The sequence below is a fragment of the Mirounga leonina genome, unplaced genomic scaffold, assembly GCF_011800145.1.
Source record: "Mirounga leonina isolate KUSES-001 unplaced genomic scaffold, KU_Mleo_1.0 Mir_153, whole genome shotgun sequence".
Classification (NCBI taxonomy): domain Eukaryota; kingdom Metazoa; phylum Chordata; class Mammalia; order Carnivora; family Phocidae; genus Mirounga; species Mirounga leonina.
The window spans coordinates 5,967,350-5,988,403 of record NW_023270387.1 but is presented as its reverse complement, the minus strand read 5'-3'; the positions used below and the strand labels follow the sequence as shown (position 1 = coordinate 5,988,403).

The following is a 21,054-nucleotide window of genomic DNA, read 5'->3' as shown; positions in this document are numbered from 1 at the left end:
GAAAATTACAAAGGACAGGAGCCACAACACAGGGCACATTTTATATAACCCATGAAGGAGAGATTCAATTCTGACTAATCAAGAACCGGCTACAATCCTGAGACAAGGCAACATAGATCATTACTTTGTATTTATCTAAAAAGATGAATGCCTAAAAAATGTACTTTAATAGTCCTGCTTCCTTGCTACCCAAAACATTCTCTTTGTAGTTACTGGGTTAGTAAAACTGCCTATCTGGAGATTTGTCCCTAAGAACAATTTTTATAGCTTTTTAAAGTGATAACAGTGGTCATACATGAATTCAAGACATAGTGTTTTGCGGGTTTTTTTTTAACTTTAAATCATCAGTATCAGGGCAAACAACACTGGTTGTATCGCTCCTTATTCCCTGCTCAAAGAACTGCTTTCTCCAGCTATCAAATGGCCAAGGGGTTGGGTTAAAATCTTCACAGTGAATTTTACTTGGTAAAACTGTTCTCAGTCCTAGCAAGCTGCAAGTCAAAATCATCTGGGAACTTGTTTTTTTTTTTTTTTTTTTTTAAAGATTTTATTTATTTGAGAGAGAGAGAGAGAGAGCACAAGCTAGTACAGGAGCAGGAAGGGGAGGAGCAGAGGAAGAGGGAGAAGCAGACTCCCCGCTGAGCAGGGAGCCTGACATGGGGCTCGATCCCAAGATCCTGGGATCATGACCTGAGCTGAAGGCAGCTGCTTAACCAACCCAGCCACCCAGGCGCCCCTCATCTGGGAACTTTTTTAAAAGACCAAAGACAATGCTCAGACTCCCTCCCTCCCCCAACCACCAGAAGCAATTCTCATTTAATTGGTCTGGAGTTAGAGTGTCTTTTAATCATTCATTAGCAGACAAGTCTGAGGACAAAAGTCAACTTAACAAAAAGTAGCTTGGGATAGAGGGTACATACCTCAGTATCACAAAAGCCATCTATGAAAAACCCACAGCGAATATCATTCTCAATGGGGAACACCTGAGAGCTTTCCCCCTAAGGTCAGGAACACGGCAGGGATGTCCACTATCACCACTGCTATTCAACATAGTATTAGAAGTCCAAGCCACAGCAATCGGACAACAAAAAGAAATAAAAGACATCCGAGTCGGCAAAGAAGTCAAACTCTCACTCTTTGCAGATGATATGATACTTTATGTGGAAAACCCAAAAGACTCCACCCCAAAACTGCTAGAACTCATACAGGAATTCAGGAAAGTGGCAGGATATAAAATCAATGCACAGAAGTCAGTGGCATTCTATACATCACCACCAAGACAGAAGAAAGAGAAATTAAGGAGTCGATCCCATTTACAATTGCACCCAAAACCATAAGATACTTAGGAATAAATCTAACCAAAGAGGCAAAGAATCTGTACTCAGAAAACTATAAAATACTCATGAAAGAAATCGAGGAAGACACAAAGAAATGGAAAAACGTTCCATGCTCATGGATCGGAAGAACAAATATTGTGAAGATGTCAATGCTACCTAGAGCAATCTACACATTTAATGCAATCCCCATCAAAATACCATCCACTTTTTTCAAAGAAATGGAACAAATAATCCTAAAATTTGTATGGAACCAGAAAAGACCCCGCATAGCCAGAGGAATGTTGAAAAAGAAAAGCAAAGCTGGTGGCATCACAATTCCAGACTTCCAGCTCTATTACAAAGCTGTCATCATCAAGACAGCATGGTACTGGCACAAAAACAGACACATAGATTAATGGAACAGAATAGAGAGCCCAGAAATGGACCCTCAACTCTATGGTCAATTAATCATCGACAAAGCAGGACAGAATGTCCAATGGAAAAAAGACAGTCTCTTCAACAAATGGTGTTGGGAAAATTGGACAGCCACATGCAGAAGAATGAAACTGGACCGTTTCCTTACACCACACACAAAAATAGACTCCAAATGGTTGAAAGATCTAAATGTGAGACACGAGTCCATCCAAATCCTAAAGGAGAACACAGGCAGCAACCTCTTCGACCTCAACCACAGCAACTTCTTCCTAGAAACATCGCCAAAGGCAAGAGAAGCAAGGGCAAAAATGAACTACTGGGACTTCATCAAGATAAAAAGCTTTTGCACAGCAAAAGAAACGTCAACCAAACCAAAAGACAACCAACAGAATGGGAGAAGATATTTGCAAATGACATATCAGATAAAGGGCTAGTATCCAAAATCTATAAAGAACTTATGAAACTCAACACCTAAAGAACAAATGATCCAATCAAGAAATGGGCAGAAGACATGAACAGACATTTTTCCAAAGAAGACGTCCAAATGGCCAACAGACACATGAAAAAGTGCTCAACATCGCTCGGCATCAGGGAAATACAAATCAAAACCTCAATGAGATACCACCTCACACCAGTCAGAATGGCTAAAATTAACAAGTCAGGAAACGACAGATGTTGGCGGGGATGCAGAGAAAGGGGAACCCTCCTACACTATTGGTGAGAATGCAAGCTGGTGCAGCCACTCTGGAAAACAGTATGGAGGGTCCTCAGAAAGTTGAAAACAGAGCTACCATATGATCCAGCAACTGCACTACTGGGTATTTACCCCAAAGATACAAATGTAGGGATCCAAAGGGGTACATGCACCCCAATGTTTATAGCAGCAATGTCCACAATAGCCAAACTATGGAAAGAGCCAAGATGTCCACTGACAGATGAATGGACAAAGATGTGTTATATATATACAATGGAATATTATGCAGCCATCAAAAGGAATGAAATCTTGCCACTTGCAACAATGTGGGTAGAACTGGAGGGTATTACGCTGAGCAAAATAAGTCAATCAGAGAAAGACATGTATCATATGAACTCACTGATACGAGGAATTCTTAATCTCAGGAAACAAACTGAGGGTTGCTGGAGTGGTGGGGGGTGGGAGGGATGGGGTGGCTGGGTGATAGACATTGGGGAGGGTATGTGCTATGTGACTGCTGTCAATTGTGTAAGACTGTTGAATCACAGACCTGTACCTCTGAAACAAATAATACATTATATGTTAGGAAAAAAAAGAAGAAGATAGCAGGAGGGGAAGAATGAAGTGGGGGAATCAGAGGGGTAGACAAACCATGAGAGAGGATGGACTCTGAAAAACAAACTGAGGGTTCTAGAGGGGAGGGGGTGGAGGGATGGGGTGGCTGGGTGATAGACACTGGGGAGGGTATGTGCTCTGGTAAGCGCTGTGAATTGTGCAAGACTGTTGAATCTCAGATCTGTACCTCTGAAACAAATAATGCAATATATGTTAAGAAAAAAAAAAGAAGAAGAAGAAGGTAGCAGGAGGGGAAGAATGAAGCAGGGGAAATCGGAGGGGTAGACGAACCATGAGAGACGATGGGCTCTGAGAAACAAACTGAGGGTTCTAGAGGGGAAGAGGGTGGGAGGATGGGTTAGCTTGGTGATGGGTATTAAAGAGGGCACGTACTGAATGGAGCACTGGGTGTTATACGCAAACAATGAATCATGGAACACTACATCAAAAACTAATGATGTAATGTATGGTGATTAACATAATAAAAAAAAAGGTAAGGTTGTCAGAACAGCAAGATGGACAGAACACTGATCCTGAAAATGCTGTTGAACTGACACTACAACTGTCTTTCACCAGGTTTCTCATTATATAATTAACACAATTTTCTCTTCCTTTAAGCCACCTCTGGTTGTATTTTCTGTTACTTGCAGTAAACAGTATCCTACATGTATACGTGGCAACAAAATTTTCAGGATAAAAGTTTAGGATTATAAACAGGAAGCAGAACTGAAGTCATTCTGCTGGCAAAGGACAAGGCAATTTTACAGGAGCCAGCAAAGAATGTCATTTTACTGTACATGAAAAGGTCTTTTCCGGCAGCTTATATCTAATTTAGAATATTTGAAAAGATAGGTATGTGTCTGTTCAACTGCCTCTCCAAATGACTGGAGGTTCTTCTTTGAAACTGAATGATGCATATAAGACAGTACCATCTTGTACATATATCTTTTACAAGTGTTGTAAGACCTATCTCCCAGATAGACCTATTAGTCTGAAATAAATAAGGACATTCTCAAAAAATGAAATAATATATAGATGACATTTCCTTCTTTGTTCTACTTAATTCAAACTACCTAAATATACAAAAAGCAATGCCACCAATCTTATGCAGCTCGTAGCTACTCTTCAACTGGGCTCTGATTTAAGGTCCAACAAGAGGAGGAAGCACCTGATTTAAAGGAATTTGCATTTTTCTTCTCCAAGAAAAGACAAAACAATAGATGACACCAGTGCTGTGAGACATCTAGGCAGCCCCAGAGGTCCTAGAATGGGAGGCCAAGACAGCTTCTGTGGAGCCAAAGCCAAGGTGTGGATCTCCATCACCAAACTGAGCCACCTGGTCCAGGATATGAAAACTGAGTCCCTAGAGGAAATCCATCTCTTCTCCCTACCCATCAAGGAATCTGACATCACTGACTTTTTCCTGGGGATATTCCTCAATGATGAGGTTTTGAAGATTATGCCCATGCAAAAGCAGACCCATACTCACCAGCGGACTAGATTCAAGGCATTTGTCACCATGGAGGACTACAACTGACTTGTCAGTCTGGGTGTTACGCACTCCAAGGAGGTAGCCACCACCATATGCAGGGCCATCATCCTGGACAAGCTCTCCATTGTCTCTGTGTGGCAAGGCTACTAGAGGAACAAGATAAGCAAGCCCTCCACTGTTCTTTGCAAGGTGACAAGCCACTAAGGCTCTGTGCTGGTGGGTCTCATCCTCACCTCCAGGGACACTGGCATTTTCTAGGCTCCTGTGCCCAACAAGCTGCTGATCATGGCAGGTACTGACAAGAGCTACTCCTTGGCCAGAGGCTGCACTGTCACCATGGACAACTTCGCCAAGGTCACCTCTGATGCTATCTTTAAGATCTAGAGACATCTCACTACCAAACCCTGCAGAGAGACTATATTCACCAAGTCTCCCAATCAGGAATTCAGGGATCATCTCATAAAGATCCATACCAGAGTTTCCAGGCAGAAGACTAAGGCTGCAGTGTGGTCATCACAAAATTCACTTTACTTTCTTAGTATAAAAACTAAGACTATTAAAAAAATAAAGGATTCTGCCCTAAAATTCACTTCTAAGTCAATTATTTAAATCTTTCTTCCTTTTGTTCTCCAAGAAGTATGGACAACTTGTCGCTTCCAGTGCTCATCTCTCCCCCATACCCTGGATTTGATCATTCCTATTCTTCCTGAACCAGCTGCCTCACAGTCTGTTAATTAGGTTCAGGAGCTCCTTTCCTTATGCCTTTAAATATGCTCACATTTCCCAGTTCACCTGCCAGTTCTTACAACCAATAAATTGTATCATATATTCCTTTCCAACCAGCCACCGCCATGACACCCACCCCCTGCTCCCTTCACAGTCAACCTTCTTGAACTGTGGTCCCCTCATCTCTTCATTTATCAACCCACTTTACCATGCCCTCCACCTCTACTACTGGATTAAAATTGCTCTGGGGAAGGTCACCAATTATTGCCTCACTGCTAAAATTAAAGACCCCTATTAAGTCTCTGTATTTCTTTCTTGCTTATTTTTAAGCTTCCATTAAAGCCAAAGTGTATGTTAGACACTATATGTACAAAGTTGATTAAAACAGTCCCTATCTTAAAAAGCTCACAGTCTTATGCAAGAAAAAGTCACAGAGACCATTTCAATATGGCAATAAATAAGTTCAATGACAGTGGCCTATACATGATAGAAGGCAATCATAGGGAACTGGAGCTAGGAAATGGTTTCTAAGAAGCAATGAATAATCTCAGTTTTAAAGGTTTAACAGAAATTCTTAATGTCATACAGTGAAAAAGATATTTCAGACAGAGCATATGTGTGTAAAGAAAAGAGAAATGACCTAAACTCAGGCCAGAACCATGAGCAGGAAGGAGAGGACGGACCCAAGCGAAATCAATTAACCTGTCATACAGAATTTGATACCAATGACTAATCTTCCCTTTCTTCGTACTTTCTGCCCTATCCCTCTCTTTTGTTGGATTCATCTTCTATTTCAAAGAGTCTGCCCCCTTCTTCCTCACACTCTAACTGCTTTCTGAAGATCTGATCCAAGCCTACTAATAGGTAGCAGACACTGCAAACCAGGTCATGGTAAAAAGTTTTCATTTGTAACCTTAATGACAGTACTGACAAGCAAAAGAATATTCAGTTCTCTCCATAGGATTAGTCAAATTAATTGCTTTCATAAAAGTAATGTACAAACTAACATAAAAAAGTAGCAGTTATAAAGATAATATGGTGCAAGAATAGTGACCTAAGGTACACTATGACAGATTAATAAAATGCATTGAAGAGAAGTAAGCAGAAAGTGATCCTGGGGAAATTGCAGAATCTAAAGTGATTTAGAAATAGTCTAACTGGAATTTAATTGCAGATGAGAAAAATTGCTCATATAAATTTTAACCAGATCTAGAAGATGTTCAAAAAGAACTGCAGAAAAGGGACGCCTGGGGGCGCCTGGGTGGCTCAGTTGGTTAAGCGACTGCCTTCGGCTCAGGTCATGATCCTGGAGTCCCGGGATCGAGTCCCGCATCGAGTCCCGCATCGGGCTCCCTGCTCGGCAGGGAGCCTGCTTCTCCCTCTGACCCTCCCCCCTCTCATGTGCTCTCTGTCTCTCTCATTCTCTCTGTCTCAAATAAATAAATAAAATCTTAAAAAAAAAAAAAAAAAAGAAAAGAAAAAAAAGAAAAGGGACGCCTGGGTGGGTCAGTTGGTTAGTATCTGCCTTCGGCTCAGGTCATCATCCCAGGGTCCTGGGATTGACTCCCACCCACATCGGGCTCCTTGCTCAGCGGGCAGCCTGTTTCTCCCTCTGCCTGCCACTCCTCCTGCTTATTCTCTTTCTCTCTCTCTGACAAATAAATAAATAAAATCTTAAAAAAAAAAAAAAAAAGAACTAAAGAATGAATTAATGGAAGAATTCTAGACTTGTGCTTACTCTGAAGGATGTTAAGTGGGTCTTCTACCTCCAAATTCAAATGTGAGAATGTCCTGCAGAATTGCCTCTAAGAATCACAATTCCTGAGCAGAAACCTAAGAAAACAGATGGTTTTTAAGGTAACCACAGCCCGTATCCATACCATATAATTGACACATCAGAGTCATTACCTGAGCTTCCTAGAAATTAATTGGAGGAGCTGATGTGTTATATTTGTACCCTAAGGCTGCAACTCTTTAAACAAATGAACTCCATGTTCTGCATTAGGTGAACTTGCCAGTGGCTTTCTAAAGGAGAAAATGCACCTTTGTAGAGGTCAAAGAGAAATATGTGAGAATAATCTCTTCTGATGGCTGTGCTCTTTAATTCCCAATGGCCAATGGGAAGAGAAGTCCTTACAATGTTACAGAAGCAGTTTTTAAAAAACTTTTTTTAAAGAGATATAGAATGAGAGCAATTTGGTTGTCCCATACATATCGTCTTGCTAATTTCATTTCTACCAGAAAAAAAAGTAAGTCTGCTAATTGTCCATCCAAAAGAGAAAAGAAACAAGGGAAGGGAGAGGATTCTTGGGTGTGCAATATGAGCTACACTCTCAGAACCTCCGATAACTGGAGCTCAGGCTCTCTGCTTCCCTTTCAAGGGAAAGCCATTTCAACTATAAATTGACAGAATCATTTTGGAAAGCAAGACAAATACCCTTTTTTACCCTCTGAGGGTAAGAAGAGAGAAAAGAAGGGGTCAACAGAAAACCTCTTCATACAGCTTAATATTATGAATACCATTTGTTATGTATTACAATGTTATAAAGCTTGTGAAGTTTTTTTCATTCAATCCAATTCCCCTAAATGAGCTTGTTTGTAAGTGGATCAGCTGTCACCACATTGTAAACTGCATTTAAAATTATTTTCCTTCCTCTTGAGAATTTCATTTAATAGGCTTATGTAAATTAAGTACCTTTATTTACTGCCCCATCCAAATAGAAAGAGATCAAATTGTCAATAAGAGAAACATTTTGCAACAATATAACCCAGGCATTCACATTAATAAAATACTTGAGTAGAATACTAAAAATATGTTATTTCAATGCATTGTAACGAAACAGCATCCCTTGGGACACAGAGACAAGGCAAGTATATTTATGCAGGATGTGGTAAACTAGGAAAATTACAAATCCAATTAGCACTTGATAAAGAACTCCAATACAAGCTTTTTAGAAATTGTGACTATTCAAATGGCAGCTATACTGGAAACAAACCAGATAATACAGTTTCCTGGCCTAAACAAACACACTAGTCCTAAATGAAAGCAGGAGGAAGGACAGAAAAAAATTGTCCAGAATCCACTCTTTTGAAGCGACTACCTCAAAAGGATTTCCTTCTGATGCACAAACTCAGGAGAACAGGACAATTAATTCTATCTTTGGGAACCTGATTTCAGCACCAAATATCAGGGTAGTATTGTAAAGTCTGTTCCTTAACTTTTGCTACCCTATCCTATGCTCTGCTACTTGTAATCACCCTTCTTTGTGTCATTAGTTACAAAGAAGGTCCATTAAAAGAAAGCAATCAACCGTAAATTGGCATTTTACTTTTGGAAAGCAAGATGGCAAAACACATCTACAGATATGGCCATAATCTTCCTCTCACCTATGTGAACTGTCCACTCTTTTCCCAGGGCTGTCTATTAACCATATAATTTAATCTTTGAACAACCATGAAAGATAGATTTTCCTATCTTTTCACATAAGATGAAAATGAGGCTCAAACAGGTCAACTTGCAATTTGGGTCTAGCCCAGGACTGCAAAATCCATCAATGTAATACTCCACACTAACCAAATATGAGACAAAAACTATGTACCATCTTAATAGATGTTATAAAAAGCACTTGACTAAATTATGCCCATTCATAATTTTAAAAAGAAAAGCACTCAAAACTAGGAATAGAGAACTTTCTCATTTTGATGAAAGACAACTATGATATAGGTAATCAGACATTTGGTTAACTTTCTAAGTTTTATCTCCTTTATCAGGTAGCTGCTACCTGATAAAGGTAGGACGTCCACAACCTTTATGCTTATACTAAGAATGACCCTGGTTGGTAGACTGCATCTGGACTGGGAGAACTAATAATCTGATAGGAAGTATAAATTCAAACTTCTTCATAATGGACATGTCCCTTGCAGGGACCATGGAGGAGATACCTATGGGGTTATTACAAGAGACAGTAGCTCTGGAGGAGCATGAAGCTTCTAAGCTAGTATGGCTCCCCCACCCACTCACTGGGGATTTTATCTCCTTGCACCTGAACTCCCATGGGGGGAGGAGGTGGAGCAAGATTAACCCAAAGAATGCAGCAATGGCTTCCAAAGAAGAGGGACACCTGAGGTTGCTCTGAAGCCAAGTGTGGCAATTAGTCTTTCTTCCCCCATCCAAATGTTTAGGTGAACCTAAGACAAACCTTGAGTGGGCCAAATGGAATAAAAAATTTAAATTCTATATCATACTTAATGGTTAAATATTAAATGCATTTCTCCAGAGATCAGGGGAAAAGCAAGAATGTCCACTCTCCCTACTTCTTTTTAAAATTACATGGGAGGTCCTAGCCACTGCAATAGGCAAGAAAAGTGAATAAACACATACAGACCGAAAAGGAAAAATTAAAACTATCTTTATATTTAGAAGACAGGATTGTTTATGCAGAGAATTCTAAAGAATAAAAAAAAAAAAAACTAATAGAATAAATCTACCAATGTTTCAGGATACAAAATCAAAGTACAAACATCAATTCTGAGTTGGTTGCATTAGCAACAATCAAAAATCTTTTTTTTTCAAATACTAGTTACATGTTATCAAAAATCTTAAAATATTTCAGAAGAAATTTTTGAGGGGTGAAGCACAGAGGATTTTCAGGGGAGTGAAAATACTCTGTATGATACTATAATGATGTATAAGTGTCATTATACATTTGTCCAAACCCAAAGAATATACAACACCAAAAGTACACCTTAACGTAAAGTACGGACTTTGGGCATTTATGATGTCAGTGTAGGCATCATTTTTAACAAAGGTACCACTTTGAGGGAGTCTTCGCATGTGAGGACATAAGAAGTATATTGAAAGTCTCTGTACCTTCCCCTCAATTTTGCTGTGAACCTCAAATTATTCTTAAAAACTAAAATCTTAAAAACACATCATATCGTGGCACCTGGGTGACTCAGTTGGTTAAGTGTCTGACTTTTGACCTCAGCTCAGGTCTTGATCTCAGGGTTGGGAGTTCAAGCCCCATGCTGGGCTCCACGTTGCGTATGGAGCCGACTTAAAAACAACAACAACAAACACATCATAAAATACTGAAAAAGAAACAAAACTCTAAGATCTGTAACAGAAAATTTTAAAACAGTACTGTCAGAAAGAAACAAATACATATTCCATGTTTGAAAATTGGAAGATTCAGTATTGTCAATATTGACTTAATCTGTCAATTCTCAAATTGATCAATGCCATCACCATTAAAATCCCAAAAGGTTTCTTGTAGAAACCAACAAGAATATTCTAAAATTTACTTAGAAATTCAGAAGACTTAGAATAGGCAAAATATTAAAGAAGAATAAAGTTGAAGGGCTGACACTGCCTGTTTCCATGACTTCCTCTAAAATTACCAAAGTAATTAAGGAAGGGTGATGTTGGCAATAAGGACAGATAGAGATCAAAAAGAGAAGAATAGAAAGTCCAAAAACAGACCCACAAAATAGAGCAACTGAGTTTAGGCAGCAGACAAAGTAAATTCCTGGGGAAAGAAGAAGAAATGGTCTGTAAGAAGTGAAAATCCAGATGGAAGTAAATACATCTTGATCCCTACACCTCATACCATATATTTAAAAAATCCTTTCCAATAGAATATAAAACCAAACAGTACAAAGCTTCTAGACAATAACTAAAGAGAGTATATTAGTGATATCTTGGTATAACAAAAGTCTTCATAGGCACAAAAAGCACTAGATTAGCAAGAAAAGAAAGAGATGTGAACCAGACCCCAAAGCTTATAATTTCTGGACTTCAAAAGTTACCATTAAAAGAAAATGAAAGGAGGGGCGCCTGGGTGGCTCAGTCAGTGAAGCATCTGCCTTCAGCTCAGGTCATGATCCCAGGGTCCTGGAACTGAGCCCCGCATCGGGTTCCCTGCTCAGTGGGGAGCCTGCTTCTCCCTCTCCCTCTGCTGCTCCCCCTGCTTGTATGCACTCTCTCTCTGTCAAATAAATAAATAAAATCTTAAAAAAAAAAAGAAAGAAAATGAAAGGAAAGCTACAGACCAATAGAAAATATATGCAAGAGATATGTCTGGAAAAGGATTAATGAGACTGTGTAAACTATCCAGTTTTTCTATCGGGCAAAAGACTTGAACAGAAACTTTTGCAGAAAGTATAGAACACTTAAGTCATTTCCATGTCTTGGCTGTTGTAAATAATATTACAATGAATGTGGGGGTACAGATAATCTCTTCGAAGTAGTGATTTTGTTTTCTTCAGATAATATACCCAGAAGTACGATTGCCACATCATATGGTAATTCTAATTTTTTTTTTTTTTTGAGGATCCTCCACATTGTTTTCCACAATGGATGTTACCAATTTACGTTCCCACCAACAGTGCACAAAGGCTCCCTTTTATCCATATCCTTGTCAGCATTTATCTTTGTCTTTTTGAGAACAATCATTCTAATAGGTGTAAGGGGATATCTCAGGGGGGTTTTATTTGCATTTCTCTTATGATTAGTGATACTGAGCACCTTTTCATGCACCCGTTGGCTATTTATATCTTCTTTGTAGAAAATGTCTATTCAAGTCCTCTGCCATTATTTGAATCAAATTTCTGGGTTTTTGCTATTTAGTTGTACAGGTTCCTTGACTATTTGGGAAATATGGTTTGCAAATATTTTCTCCCATTCCATAAGCTGCCTTGGCATTTTGTTGTTGGTTTTGTTGAGAGGGATGGAGGATTGGTTTTTTGCTGTGCAAAAGCTTTTAAGTTTGATGTAATCCCACCTGTGTACTTTTGCTTTTTTTTTTTTTTGCCTGTGTTGTCATATCCGAGAAAAACCATTGCCAAAACCCATGTCAGGGCTTTTTCCCTATATTTTCTTCTAGGAGTTTCATGGTTTTGGATCTTAAATTTGTATCTTTAATCCAGCCTCACTTAATTTTTTTGAGCTGTATAAATTAGGGTCCAGTTTCCTTCTTCTCCACATGGACATCCAGTTTTTGCACCACCATTTATTGACGGGGTTGGCTCCCTTGTCAAATATTAGTTAGCCATAATGCCTGGGTTCTCGGTTCTGTTTCACTGGTCCATGTATCTTTTGTTTTTGTTTTTTTAAAGATTTATTTATTTAAGTAATCTCTGCACCCAATGTGGGGCTTGAACTCACAACCCTGAGATCAAGAGTCACATGCTCTACTGACTGAGCCAGCCAGGTGCCCCTCACTGGTCCATGTGTCTGTTCTTAAGCCAGCACCATACTGTTTTGATTACTATAGCTTTGCAATATAGTTTGAAATCAGAAGATACATGTATGATGGAATATTATTCAGCCATAAAAAGGAAATCTTGCCATTTGTGACATGGGTGAAATCTGAGGGTATTATGCTAAGTGAAATAAGTCAGAAAGAAAGATATAAACTGTATGATCTTATTTACATGTGGAATCTTAGAAAGTCAAACTCATATAAACAGGAGATTGCTGTTGCCAGGGGCCAGGAAATGGGGTAGAGATGGAAGCTGGTAGTCAAAAGATACAAAGTTCCAGTTCGAAAGTGAATATATTCTGGGCATCTAATACAAAGCATGGTAACTACACTAAACATTGGTTAACAATACTGTATTGTATACTTGAAAGTTCCTAAGAGGATAGATCTAAAATGTTCTCTCACCACAAAAGGGGATGGGTAACTATGTGAGGTGATGAAAATGTTCACTAACTTACACATTAAACTTACACAATGCTGTATCAGTCATCTCAAAGCTGAAGACAGATATAGGAATGGTCAAAAGCACATAAAAAAAAAAACCAACATCATTAGTCATAAAGGAAATACAAATTAAAACCACAAATAGGTTACCCACTAGGAATGGCTAATTGAGAGTATTAATATCAAATTTTATAGAGTACATGCAACAAATGGACACTGTCATATACCACAGTGATACAAGTACCTTGGCACACTGTTTGGCAATTTTGTTGAAAGCAGAAATTCTAACCTCAGCATTATAGATACTATGAACCAAAGAATTCCCTGCAAGCAGAACTATCCTGTGCCTTATATGTGTGTATAGCAGTCTCCTGGACCTCTATCCATTCCTACCCAGCTATGATTATCAAAAATGTTTCCAGACATTGCCAAATTCCCCCAGGGCAGCAAAATCACCCACAGCTCACAACCACAGATTTAGGTTACACATACATCTATCCATTTGTTGCTGGTCTTGTTGAGAGGGATATCCATCTAGCAATTCCATTCCTAGGTATTTACCCAAAAGACTTCACCACAAATGTCCTTAAAAAATCTGTACATGCCTGATCACAACAATTTTCTTCATACTAGCCAAAAAGTAGAAATAAAGCAAATGTCCATCAAATGAACAGATAAACAAATTTTAGTATATTCACGTAATGGAACACAATTCAGCACTGAAAGTGAATTAACGACTCGTATGTCCAACACACATAAATTTTTAAAACATGTTGAGCAAAAGAGACCAGAAAGTACATACTGCAGGATTATGTTTATTTCAAGTTCTAAAACAGACAAAGCTAAGCTAGGTGAATGAAACAGCTGCTGTGTCAGAGAAGGGCAGGGGTCTGGAAAGGGCAAAAGAGAACTTGCTTAAAATATGTACCTGCAGGGGGCGGAGCAAGATGGCGGAGGAGGAGGAGACCTGGATTTCGTCTCCTCTCGGGAATTCAGCTGGATAGGGATCAAACCATTCTGAACACCTACAAACTCAACAGGAGATCGAAGAAAAGAAGAGCAACAACTCTCTCATCGGAAAAGCGACCACTTTCTGGAAGGTAGGACGTGCAGAGAAGTGAATCCGAGGCGAGATTCGGGAGGCTAGACGGCGGGGGAGGGGCCTCCGTCGGCCCTTCTGGCAAGTGATAGAGCCGCGGGGCACAAAATCGGAACTTTTAAAAGTCTGCTCCGCCGAGGGACGTCACTCTGGTGGCTAAGCGGGGGGTGGAACCCTCCGGGACAGTGGGGTCTCAGGACCCTCGGGGTCACAGAAAGACCGGGGGTGCCTGAGTGCGGCAGAGCTCCCAGGGATCGGAGCAGGGAAGCTGGCTGCAGAGGCGGAGCCCAGGCGCGGGGCTCTCAGCTCGGGGTGGCCATAAACCGTGATCCGCAGCACAGTCGGGCCCCTGCTCCTCCGGCAGGGACCCAACAAGCGGCAGATCCGGGGAGACTCACCTTCCTCCCCCGGGAGGAGCCGCGCGAAAGGGCACCGCAGGGATCTGCTGGGTTTGGAGACTCCACCCGGGGTCGGGGGCCAGAGATAGAAATGCTCCGTCGCAGGCCCGGTGAGCACGGAGTGCGGCCGGAGACCGGGGAGACGGGAGTGACTGGCGGCTTTTCTCTGGGGGCTCACTGAGGAGGGGGCCCCGAGTTCTCGGCTCCTCCGGAGCAGAGATTGGGAGGCCGCCATGTTCACTCTCCGCCTCCAAAGCTGGACGGAAAGCTCGCAGGGAACAAAAGCCCCGGAGAGCAAACGCGAGCAGATGACTTGGCCGGGAGGGGGCAAGGGCGGGGCACTTCTGCCTCCGGCAGAGACATTTGGGAACCACGGCAACAGGCCCCTCCCCCAGAAGATCAGCGAGAACAGCCAGCCAAGACCAAGTTCACCGATCAATGAGAACGGCAGAACCCCAGCGCTAGGGGACTACTGCACATAGAATTCATGGCTTTTTTACCATGATTCTGTAGTCTTTCAAAGTTAAATTTTTTAACTTTTTTTTTGAATTTTTCTTTTTCCCTTTTCAACCAACATCTTATCAATCCCTTTTTATTTTTTTATTTTATTTTTCATTTTTAGAGTCCTATTCTATCCCTTCATAGTAGTTACCCGTATTTTTGGCTTATATATATAAGTTGTTCTCTCTTTAAAATTTTGAGATAGTTTCTTCTAACAGATTAAAATATACCCTAAATCTCTAGTATATGGTGTTTTCTATTCCCCTGCCTCATCACATTCTCTCCCTTTTTTTTTCTTTTTTTAAATCCTCTTCTTTCTTTTTTCAAACAACTTCTTATCAATTCCTTTTATAAAATTTTTTATAATTTCCATCTTTACAGTCATATTCCATCCCTTCATCATATCAACCCTTATTTTTGTACATATATAAGTTTTTCTTTCTTTAAATTTTTGGGAGGCACTTTCTTCTAAAAGACCAAAATACACCCCAAATCTAGTGTGTGGCACTGATCTATATACCAGCTTGATCATATTTGATCACATTCTGGGGTTTTTTTGTTGTTTTGTTTTGTTTGTTTTTGTTTGTTTTTATCTTTATCTTTTTCTTTTTCTTTTTCTTTTTTCTCTCTTTCCGTTTCTTTTTCCACTGCTTCAGGTCTTTTCTGATTTGTTTAGAGTATATTTTCTGGGGACGTTGTTACTCTGCTAGCATTTTGTTCTCTCATTAATCTATTCTCCTCTGCACAAAATGACAAGACGGAAAAAATCACCTCAACAAAAAGAACAAGAGGTACTGCCAGGGACCTACTCAATACGGACATTAGTACAATGTCAGATCTAGAGTTCAGAATCATCACTTTAAAGATACTAGCTGGGCTTGAAAAAAGCATGGAAGTTATTAGAGAAACCCTTTCTGGAGAAGTAAAAGAACTAAAATCTAACCAAGTCGAAATCAAAAAGGCTATTTATGAGGTGCAATCAAAAATGGGGGCGCTAACTGCTAGAATAAATGAGGCAGAAGAGAGAATCAGTAATATAGAAGATGAAATGATGGAAAATGAAGCTGAGAAAAAGAGAGATAAACAACTACTGGATCACGAGGGCAGAATTCGAGAGATAAGCGATACCATAAGACAAAACAACATTAGAATAATTGGGATCCCAGAAGAAGAAGAAAGAGAGAGAGGGGCAGAAGGTATAATGGAGCAAATATAGCAGAGAACTTCCCTAATTTGGGGAAGGAAACAGGCATCAAAATCTAGGAAGCACAGAGAACCCCTCTCAAAATCAATAAAAATAGGTCAACACCCCGACATCTAATAGTAAAACTTATGAGTCTCATAGACAAAGAGAAAATCCTGAAAGCAGCTCGGGAGAAGAGATATGTAACCTACAAGGGTAGAAACATTAGATTGGCAACAGACCTATCCACAGAGACCTGGCAGGCCAGAAAGGACTGGCAGGATATACTCAGAGCACTAAATGAGAAAAATATGCAGCCAAGAATACTATATCCAGCTAGGCTGTCATTGAAAATTGAAGGAGAGATAAAAAGCTTCCAGGACAAATAAAAACTAAAGGAATTTGCAAACACAAAACCAGCCCTACAGGAAATCTTGAAAGGGGTCCTCTAAGCAAAGAGAGAGCCTAAAAGCAACATAGACCAGAAAGGAACACAGACAATATACAGTAACAGTCACCTTACAGGCAATACAATGGCACTAAATTCCTATCTTTCAATAGTTACCCTGAATGTAAATGGGCTAAATGCCCCAATCAAAAGACACAGGCTGTCAGACTGGATTAAAAAACAAGACCCATCGATATGCTGTCTGCAAGAGACTCATTTTAGAACCAAAGACACCCCCAGATTGAAAGTGAGGGGGTGGAAAACCATTTACCATGCTAATGGACACCAAAAGAAAGCTGGGGTGGCAATCCTTATATCAGACAAATTAGATTTTAAACCAAAGACTGTAATAAGAGATGAGGAAGGACATTATATCCTACTTAAAGGATCTATCCAACAAGAAGATCTAACAATTGTAAATATCTATGCCCCTAACATGGGAGCAGCCAATTATATAAAGCAATTAATAACAAAAGCAAAGAAACACATCGACAACAATACAATAATAGTGGGGGACTTTAACACCCCCCTCACTGAAATGGACAGATCGTCTAAGCAAAAGATCAACAAGGAAATAAAGACTTTAAATGACACACTGGACCAAATGGACTTCACAGACATATTCAGAACATTCCACCCCAAAGCAACGGAATACACATTCTTCTCTAGTGCCCATGGAACATTCTCCAGAATAGATCACATCCTAGGTCATATATCAGGTCTCAACCAGTACCAAAAGATTGGGATCATTCCCTCCCTATTTTCAGACCACAATGCTTTGAAACTAGAACTCAATCACAAGAGGAAAGACGGAAAGAACTCAAATACATGGAGGCTAAAGAGCATCCTACTAAAGAATGAATGGGTCAACCAGGAAATTAAAGAAGAATTTAAAAAATTCATGGAAACCAATGAAAATTAAAACACAACTATTCAAAATCTTTGGGATGCAGCAAAGGCAGTCCTAAGAGGAAAGTATATAGCATTACAAGCCTTTCTCAAGAAACAAGAAAGGTCTCAAGTACACAACCTAACCCTACACCTAGAGGAGCTGGATGAAAGAACAGCAAATAAAGCCTAAACCTAGCAGGTGAAGAGAAATAATAAAGATCAGAGCAGAAATCAATGAAATAGAAACTAAAAGAACAGCAGAACAGATCAACGAAACTAGGAGCTGGTTCTTTGAAAGAATTAACAAGATTGATAAACCCCTGGCCAGACTTATCCAAAAGAAAAGAGAAATGACCCAAATCAACAAAATCATGAATGAAAGAGGAGAGATCACAACCAACACCAAAGAAATACAAACAATTATAAGAACATATTATGAGCAATTCTATGCCAGCAAATTAGATAACCTGGAAGAAATGGATGCATTCCAAGAGATGTATCAACTACCAAAACTGAACCAGGAAGAAATAGAAAACCTGAACAGACCTATAACCACTAAGGAAATGGAAGCAGTCATCAAAAATCTCCCAAAAAACAAAAGCCCAGGGCCAGATGGCTTCCCAGGGGAATTCTACCAAACATTTCAAGAAGAATTAATACCTATTCTTCTGAAACTGCTCCAAAAAATAGAAATGGAAGGAAAACTTCCAAACTCATTTTATGAGGCCAGCATTACCTTGATCCCAAAACCAGACAAAGACCCCATCAAAAAGGAGAATGACAGACCAATATCCCTGATGAACATGGATGCAAAAATTCTCACCAAAATACTAGCCAATAGGATCCAACAGTACATTAAAAGGATTATGCACCACAACCAAGTGGGATTTATCCCTGGGCTGCAAGGTTGGTTCAACATCCGCAAATCAATCAATGTGATACAATACATTAACAAAAAAAAGAACAAGAATCATATGATCCTCTCAATAGATGCAGAAAAAGCTTTTGACAAAGTACAGCATCCTTTCTTGATCAAAACTCTTCAGAGTATAGGGATAGAGGGTACATACCTCAATATCATAAAAGCCATCTATGAAAAACCTACAGCGAATATCATTCTCAATGGGGAAAAACTGAGAGCTTTCCCCCTAAGGTCAGGAACGCGGCAGGGATGTCCACTATCACCACTGCTATTCAACATAGTGTTGGAAGTCCTAGCCACAGCAATCAGACAACAAAAGGAAATCAAAGGCATCCAAATTGGCAAAGAAGAAGTCAAACTCTCACTCTTTGCAGATGATAGGATACTTTATGTGGAAAACCCAGAAGACTCCACCCCAAAACTGCTAGAACTCATACAGGAATTCAGGAAAGTGGCAGGATATAAAATCAATGCACAGAAGTCAGTGGCATTCTATACATCACCACCAAGACAGAAGAAAGAGAAATTAAGGAGTCGATTCCATTTACAATTGCACCCAAAACCATAAGATACTTAGGAATAAATCTAACCAAAGAGACAAAGGATCTGTACTCAGAAAACTATAAAATACTCATGAAAGAAATTGAGGAGACACAAAGAAATGGAAAAACGTTCCATGCTCATGGATCGGAAGAACAAATATTGTGAAGATGTCAATGTTACCTAGAGCAATCTACACATTCAATGCAATCCCCATCAAAATACCATCCACTTTTTTCAAAGAAATGGAACAAATAATCCTAAAATTTGTATGGAACCAGAAAAGACCCCGCATAGCCAGAGGAATGTTGAAAAAGAAAAGCAAAGCCGGTGGCATCACAATTCCGGACTTCCAGCTCTATTACAAAGCTGTCATCATCAAGACAGCATGGTACTGGCACAAAAACAGACACATAGATCAATGGAACAGAATAGAGAGCCCAGAAATGGACCCTCAACTCTATGGTCAACTCATCTTTGACAAAGCAGGAAAGAATGTCCAATGGAACAAAGACAGTCTCTTCAACAAATGGTGTTGGGAAAACTGGACAGCCACATGCAGAAGAATGAAACTGGACCATTTCCTTACACCACACACAAAAAGAGACTCCAAATGGTTGAAAGACCTCAATGTGAGACAGGAGTCCGTCAAAATCCTAAAGGAGAACACAGGCAGCAACCTCTTCGACCTCAGCCGCAGCAACTTCTTCCTAGAAACATCGCCAAAGGCAAGGGAAGCAAGGGCAAAAATGAACTATTGGGACTTCATCAAGATAAAAAGCTTTTGCAAAGCAAAGGAAACAGTCAACAAAACCAAAAGACAACCGACAGAATGGGAGAAGATATTTGCAAATGACATATCAGATAAAGGGATAGTATCCAAAATCTATAAAGAATTCATCAAACTCAACACCCAAAGAACAAAGAATCCAATCAAGAAATGGGTGGAAGACATGAACAGACATTTTTCCAAAGAAGACATCCAAATGGCCAACAGACACATGAAAAAGTGCTCAATATCGCTCGGCATCAGGGAAATCCAAATCAAAACCTCAATGAGATACCACCTCACACCAGTCAGAATGGCTAAAATTAACAAGTCAGGAAACGACAGATGTTGGCGGGGATGCGGAGAAAGGGGAACCCTCCTACACTGTTGGTGGGAATGCAAGCTGGTGCAGCCACTCTGGAAAACTGTATGGAGGTTCCTCAAAAAGTTGAAAATAGAGCTACCATATGATCCAGCAATTGCACTACTGGGTATTTACCCCAAAGATACAAAAGTAGGGATCCGAAGGGCTACGCGCACCCCGATGTTTAGAGCAGCAATGTCCACAATAGCCAAACTGTGGAAAGAGCCAAGATGTCCATCGACAGATGAATGGATAAAGAAGATGTGGTATATATACACAATGGAATATTATGCAGCCATCAAAAGGAATGAGATCTTGCCATTTGCAACGACGTGGATGGAACTGGAGGGTATTATGTTGAGTGAAATAAGTCAAACAGAGAAAGACATGTATCATATGATCTCACTGATACGAGGAATTCTTAATTGCAGGAAACAAACTGAGGCTTGCTGGAGTGGGGGATGGGGTGGGAGGGATGGGGTGACTAGGTGATAGACACTGGGGAGGGTATGTGCTCTGGTAAGCGCTGTGAATTGTGCAAGACTGTTGAATCTCAGGTCTGTACCTCTGAAACAAATAATGCAATATACGTTAAGAAAAAAGAAAGAAGAAGAAGGTAGCGGGAGGGGAAGAATGAAGTGGGGGAAATCAGAGGGGTAGACGAACCATAAGAGACGATGGACTCTGAAAAACAAACAGGGTTCTAGAGGGGAGGGGGGTGGGAGGATGGGTTAGCCTTGTGGTGGGTATTGAGGAGGGCACATTCTGCATGGAGCACTGGGTGTTATGCACAAACAATGAATCATGGAACACTTCATCTAAAACTAATGATGTAATGTATGGCGATTAACATAAGAATAAAAAAATTAATTAAAAAAATTAATCAGTTGAATAAGTAAAGTCAATTTTAGAATGTTTTCATGTAGGTTGAATTTTGTGCTATGTTTTAAAGAGG

General features: G+C 40.0%; 1 protein-coding gene and 1 pseudogene across 2 annotated transcripts in view; one reads left to right on the top strand and one right to left on the bottom strand.

Moving 5' to 3' along the window:
• Nucleotides 1–21,054, bottom strand: part of DDX10 (DEAD-box helicase 10) — a 329,406-nt gene that overhangs the window by 208,427 nt on the left and 99,925 nt on the right. The window lies entirely within an intron of this gene.
• Nucleotides 4,129–5,161, top strand: LOC118013464 (annotated as a pseudogene).